Source organism: Ochotona princeps, chromosome 25 (genome assembly GCF_030435755.1).
Source record: "Ochotona princeps isolate mOchPri1 chromosome 25, mOchPri1.hap1, whole genome shotgun sequence".
Taxonomy (NCBI): domain Eukaryota; kingdom Metazoa; phylum Chordata; class Mammalia; order Lagomorpha; family Ochotonidae; genus Ochotona; species Ochotona princeps.
This window is the reverse complement of record NC_080856.1, coordinates 30,371,757-30,378,332: the sequence shown is the minus strand read 5'-3', so window position 1 is coordinate 30,378,332 and position 6,576 is coordinate 30,371,757. Positions and strand designations below refer to the sequence as shown.

Genomic DNA, 6,576 nt, shown 5'->3' with positions numbered 1-6,576 from the left:
GACTCTGCTCGAGCCCCACCCACATCTGGCTTCCTCTAGGGCTGCTGAGCGGTCAGGGCGGACCCTCCCTGCTGTGGGTGCCCTTCTGCAGGCGCTGCGCGAGTTTGAGCTGTGTTGGGCACGGGTACTGGGGGCCTCGGGGAGGGAGGGAAGGAGGGGCCGTCACCCTCTGGCCCCTCCCCAGGTGCACACCCCACTCCCGCATCTCTGCCAGGTGGCCCTCGGTGACTGCAATAACTTAGACATTGGATGGGTGGTCCCGGCTGCCCGTTGTTATCTGTTCAACGTCCTGGTGACCCAGACCACCTTTGAAGCTGGAGGGAGGGTAGGCATCTGGCTGGTGCAAAGGTGGCAGGGAGGCGGCAGGTGCTGGCGCACCTTGTGGCCGACTCGGCACCTGCTGCAGGTTCAGGGTGCTGTAGATGGCACTTTGCAAGTGTTCCTTGAGAGTGTCGTCCTGTGGACTGTAGCGCGAGAAGCTGGCCAGTTCCACGTCTGGGGAGTTGGACTTGCCCCGCTGGCGGGTGGCATTGTGGGGGCCTCCCAGCCGGCATCCCCACCGTTGGCATGGGCGACTGTGTGGGCGGGCTCAGGCGGAATGGCGGTGCCCTTAAGTAGGCACCGGTACAGCTCGTTCTCCACGGCCACCAGCTTGCGTGAGTGGCGGGTGGCGCTGGAGGTGGCGGGTGGTCCATGGTGCCGTTCATCTGGCCGGCCGGGGCTGGTGGTGGCAAGGGTGGGCGCAGCGGGGGGCTCGGCCCTCTGGGGCACCGGGGATGGCTGGTGCATGGGGTCCAGCGCCCTGTTGTGCACCACCTTCCTGGGCCCGGCCTCCCGTTTGATCTTGAGCTTGAAACCGATGTGGCTCTGCGCCTTGTAGGTCTTGATGAGCTGGAGGTTGCGGGAGGGCATGGGGCCGTCCTGTTGGCGTCCAGGGAGGAGGCCGTGGAGGAGTAGGAGGACAGGGAGGAGGACGTCTGCGCCCAGGTCACAGACGGCACTCCACCAGCCCCGCCATGCCAGATCACAAGCCTGGTGGGCAGGTGTGACAGCAGCAGGGAGGAGGTGGTGGAGGAGGACGATGCGGATCCGTGGCTGGACAGCTGATGGCCATCAGAAGAGGCTGGGACCGGGAGGCCGACAGAGCGCAAGGAAGACACGTACTCATCAGGTTTCTCCTTGGCTAGCTGTTTGTCCAAGGCAATGGTGGTCTTTTCCTCCTGAATGAACATTTGGTCAGTCATGACCATCTCCGCCGAGGGGCTCACCCTCTGAGATTCCTCCAGGAGCAAGAGTCGATACTCTCTGAGCATGGCCTGGGTGCGTTTCAGTAGCTGGGTGGAGACTGTCACAAATTCCTCGTCCACCTTGTGGTAGTCGCTGGGGCAGGGGAGGGCGCCCTGGTATACGTGGTAGGGCAGCAGGCACTGCAGGGCATCATGCAGGGAGGGGAAGGCGGTCTTGCAGTCGGGGTGCAGCATGGAGCCTTGGTGATTGTGCAAATGCTCCAGAAACAGGCCTCCTTGCTGGGTTGCAGTGCAGGGACCTTCTTCAGCTGCAGTTAAGGTACAGGGCCCTTGGTCACACTCAGGGCTGGGAGGCTGCCGGCTAACGGGGAGCAGAGGAGGGAGGCCTGTGTTGGCCATGAGTGTCAGGACAAGGGCATGGCTGGGGTATGCACGGGTTCCAGAGGGGGCCTGTCCACTGACCAGCACGGAGGTCGTGGGGATGGCCAGGGCCTGTGGGGTGGCAGCAGAGGCCCCGCCTGGTTTGTGCTAGAGGAGGATTCCGGAAGTTACCTGGTGGAATCTCTCCAGCAGGGCCTTTGGCAGGGGCAGAGCTGGGAAGGGGGCAGCCACCATCTAGAAGGTCTGTGGGGGCGGCAGCGGGGGCACCACGGGCTCGGGGAGCAGGTGGGGGCTCAGTGGGATTGTGGGGGATTTGTGGGGTCCCTGGCCAGCTGGGAACTGAAACTGACAGATGGCAAGGGGGCGGGCACCCTGGTGAACGTCTCAGAAAAAGCCACGGTGGAGGCCGGTGTGGGATGGGTGGCGTGGTGTGGAGGGTGGGAGGCAGTGGCCCCCTCAGCTGGCAGAGGAGGCTTGGGGCCGGTGACAGTGGGGCTGGGGTGCTGGCAGCCTGGGGGACGCCCAGTGGGTTCTGGATAACGAAGATGCCTGGCAGGGTGGGTGGGACCTGGGGTGGGGGAGGAGGGTGCAGGGTGGGTTCAGAAGGGGGACGGGACAGGCTCTGGGGCTGGGAAGGGGGATGAGAGTGGTGCTGGCAGGGGAGCTGGAGGGAGGTCGGGCTGGATATGGGGAGGGTAGGTGTGGGCTGTCTCCCAGTGGGGCCTGGTGAGGTAGCAAGGGGGACGAGGAAGGACTGGGGCCCTTCAGTGGACAGTGGAGCAGCTGCCGGGATCTGGAGCAGGAACATCTGTAGGGAGTCCTGAATGAGGATGACTGTGGTAGCTGCGGGTGGTGGCTGCCCAAGGACCATCTTCTCTGGGCTGGATGCCAGGCCTGGGTTGGGCTGTGGGGTGCTGGCCTGAGGTGGGGCAGCGGTTGGAGGGGCCGTGCCCTAGGTGGACTTCTGTAACTGCGCCTGCCGGAGGCCCAGGGGCAGGGTTGTACTGGCTGCCTGGCTGCAGGGGGTGCTGGTAGGGTGGGCTGCACGGTGAGTGTGGGGGTGGTCTCCCCGGTGGTAGTTGTGGAGGAGACAGCCGCTACAGCGGGAGGAGCTGCTGGCCAAGGCGCTGGGAGGCCCTGCTGGAGTGTGGTGGTGGTGGGGCCCGCGGGTGTAGGCTGGCTCTGTGCGGGCAGGCTGCCTGCTGCCAGTGACACTGGCATCTGGGAGAGCGTGGGCTGGCCCACCTGGATGGACGCAGAGGAGAGGAAGTGTGTGGCAGTGCTGTGTGCACTGAGGGTGGGGCCAGCACAGGGCCCAGGCTCATTGGGGTTGCCAACTTCTGGTTTCTGAGGATGGGGTTGGTGATGAGCTGTCCCCTGGCGTGAGGGGTAGCAGCAGCCAGGATCTGGCCACCCACATTGGCTGGCAGGGCTGCGAGTGGTTGTGGGAGCTGGATGTTGGGGGTGCCAGGCAGCAGGAACTGGTTCTGGCCAGGCAGCTTGTGCTGGGCAGGGATGATGATACTGCTGCCCTGGTTCAGCAGGTGCACACTCATGGGCTTGCTCAGAGCGCCCAGTGGCTGCAGTGGTGTCGCCCCAGTTGTGGTGGCGAGTGGCTGCCTGAAGACGCTGGCCTGCAGGGTGGGCACGAGGAAGCCTGACAGCACCATGTTCTGGCCAGCTTTGCCAGCTGCCATGAAGGTTAGGTTCTGTGGTGCCTTGAGCTGTGGTGGGAGGGAGCCCGGCTCACCCTGGATTGTGAGTGTAGTACTGGAAAGTACGAAGGGCTTAGGCATCAGTTGGTACAGCTTGGGGGCCACCACCCCTGCTGGCTTGGGCTGGATGGGCGTGGGTGTACGGTGCAGGATCACGTTGGGCGCTGGGACCAGTGGTGCCATGCCGAGGCCCAGAGCCACCACCAGTGGCTGTCCTGAAGTTGTTCCACCAGTTGTGGCTGTGACTGTACCAGCATTGGTGAATACCGAGTTCCCATTGAGCGTGGTGGCCACGGCAGCTGGGAGATTCTTCTGGATGACCAAGCCAGCCCCCTGTGGGGAGACACCAGCAGAGGCCAGTGTCACGGGCTCTGAGGGGCCGACTGCCAAGGCCAGGTAGCTACTGATGGGCACCTGCTTGGACAGTAAGTGGGAGGTGGGTGAGTTGAGTGCCATGACAGGCTGGCTGACCACCTGGATGGGTGCCAGGCCAAGTGTGGCCACTGGGACACCCCCAGGGCTGCCATTGGGCAGGCCCTGAAGGCCCAGAATGGGCTGCAGGGTCACATTGCCCAGGCCCACAGGCTGCAGGAAGGGCTGCACACTCAGGGCCTTGTTGACCACGTCCTGGGGCGGCACCAGGGCCTGCTGTGTCAGCACAGTTGGCGCTGCCAAAGAAGAGCACCTGGGGCCCTGTGGCCATGGCAGTAGTGCCTGCAGCCCCAGCAGGGCCAGCCACAGCATCTGCTGGCTTCAGGGTAGGCAGCTGGAAGGGGCCCAGGTGCAGCTTGGCCTCGGCCTCCAGGGTCTGCTCGGTGATGTTGGCTTCCTGCAGGCTTTGCTGGAGGATTTTGCAGGGCTGGTCGGCGCCCCCACTGCCTGCTGCCCTGCCTCTGGTGGCTGGTGAGCAGAGGATGTCATCTTCCAGGAAGTTCAGGTCCACGCTGGGGGCTGGGTGGCTGGGCTCTGGGTTCAGATGGTTACTGGAAGCTTCCTGCATGTTCAGCTCCGGGCCTTGATAGAAGGCACCCTGGGCCTCGCCAGCATTGTCCAGGAGGTCATCACTGTTGAGCTTCTTTGATCCAAGCAGGAAGTCATTGAGGGCCTGAGGGTCACAAATCACATCCAGTAAGCATTTCCTCATCATTCATCGCCACTGCGCTACAATCAAATCATGAAGGGAAGGAGGGGGTGTCTGCTCCAGACCTATGCACAGCCCCCGGCTGGGGAATCCGAGAGCATCCTTTTAGCAGCCAGCTTGATGTTTGAGCAGCTGCCAGTGCGGGGTCTCCAGGACGGCCCCGCACAGGCTGCAAAGGGAGGACCCAGATGGAGCACGGCAGCCTGGCCAGTCAGCGCACTTCCTGATTGCATGGCGGCCGCTCAGGCTGTGCCACAGGCCCTGGCCACCGCCTCCCACCGTGGCCCATGTGTCCCAACCCCCCCCCCCCACTGCCTGCGCCTGCTTCTGGGAGCGCCCCTCAGGTGTGCAAAGGCCTCATTTTAACTGCATATCTTATAGGATTGCATTTTCTGTCCTTTATGAAGATACCAAGGATATGTGTCTCATAATTTTTTTTTTCAATCTTTACATGGTTAATTAGGGCATAAAGGTTCAAGGGCTACAGGAAAGTGGTAAGACTATTATTTGCACATTCTCTTTTTTTCTGTATCTGGGGTAAAGGGGGAGATAAAGGGAAAATTCCACTCAGCCTCCCACCTATCTCAGGTCTCCAACATGGAGCATGCTCCGAGGGTCTTGCTCAAGTGGTTTTGATAGTTCAACAGTTACAAATTGCTGCCAATCAAGCCATTCTTTTTTTTTCTTTTTAAAAATATTGATTTATTTTTTATTATTATTATTTTTTTTATTGGAAAGCCGGATATACAGAGGAGGAGAGACAGAGAGGAAGATCTTCTGTCAAATGATTCACTCCCCACGTGACCGGAATGGCCGGTACTGCGCCAGTCTGATGCTGGGAGACAGGAGCTCTTATGTGTCTCCCACATGGGTGCAGGGTCCCAAAGCTTTGGGCAGTCCTTGACTGGTTTCCCAGGCCACAAGCAGGGAGCTGGATGGGAGGCTGGCTGCCTGGATTAGAACCGGCGACCAAATGGGATCCTGGAGTGCTCAAGGCGAGGACTTTAGCCACTAGGCCATGGCGCCAGGCCCTAATCTCACCATTCTAAGCACAATGAAGTCACTACAGAATCCACTGATTGACATAGTCCATCTTAGAGTCTCCATTTGCCCAGTTTCTCACTGCCAACATATGACTGGGGTAATGGATTGATTCGTTCTGTCCTCTGTTGTGGTGCCGGGTATCCTCTGCAGGTTCTGATAGACTGCCATATCCTCCATGTGTACCTGGTTATGCTCTCCACTGCTCCGTCTGAGCCTCTGAGGAGGCAAGGCTCTGGCCCTTGCACTCCATGGTAGACCATGGAACCTGCACTTCTCTTCACTGGTAGGGTTCTGATTCTGGCAGTTTGATTGGTGAAATCCCCAAAGAAACTTTGAGGTGATCCTGGACTATATTATTGTGTGTACTTGCAAGTACAGGACGTGGTACCGTCCATTGCCCCAATAAGCAGGTGGTTGCAATTGCTGGTGTGGTTGTGTTTCCAGCCCTGTCTTCTACTGGAACCAATGAGTGTTGCAGTCCAGCCTGATTGTGCCCAGCACACACTTGGCTCTCACATAAACCATTGGGAGCTGCAGCCTAGTCGGAGCCCCCCACAGTAATTCCCATCAGGCCAGTCCCCTGCCCTAGTTCCCATGCTTGCCAGGATGTGTAGCAGACTAGTTCAGTCTGTCCCACATCCAATTCAGCTCTCCTACATGCCAATGGGCATTAAAGCCTAGTTTAACCTAACCAGCTCCACTATCCAATCCACACACATGCTGGTGGGTGCCGTTCTATCTAGCCACCGCTGCCCTAGTGCTGGTTTTCATGCTCTCCGGTGTGAGTGGTAACCCAAGAGGGAGGTGCCCCTATTTCCCTCCTAAATCACTCCTACTCCCAGATCATGTACTCTCCAGGTGGTTGTGTAGTTTAACTTGACAGATTAGCCACTGGTGCCATTATCTGCTATCTGATGCTGTTGTAAAGCCCAACCAACCCTCACCCATTCTGCTTTATGTTTGCCCCAGTAGGAACAATCAATCAAGCCTGGCTCTTCCCTAATCTGGCTTGCCTAAGGCCCACAGGTGTTATAGCCCTGCTTGGTAT

The 6,576-nt window shown here is 59.8% G+C and overlaps 1 pseudogene; it reads right to left on the bottom strand.

Moving 5' to 3' along the window:
- Window positions 1-238: 238 nt before the first annotated feature.
- Window positions 239-4,487, bottom strand: LOC101524143 (BRD4-interacting chromatin-remodeling complex-associated protein-like; annotated as a pseudogene).
- Window positions 4,488-6,576: the final 2,089 nt, after the last annotated feature.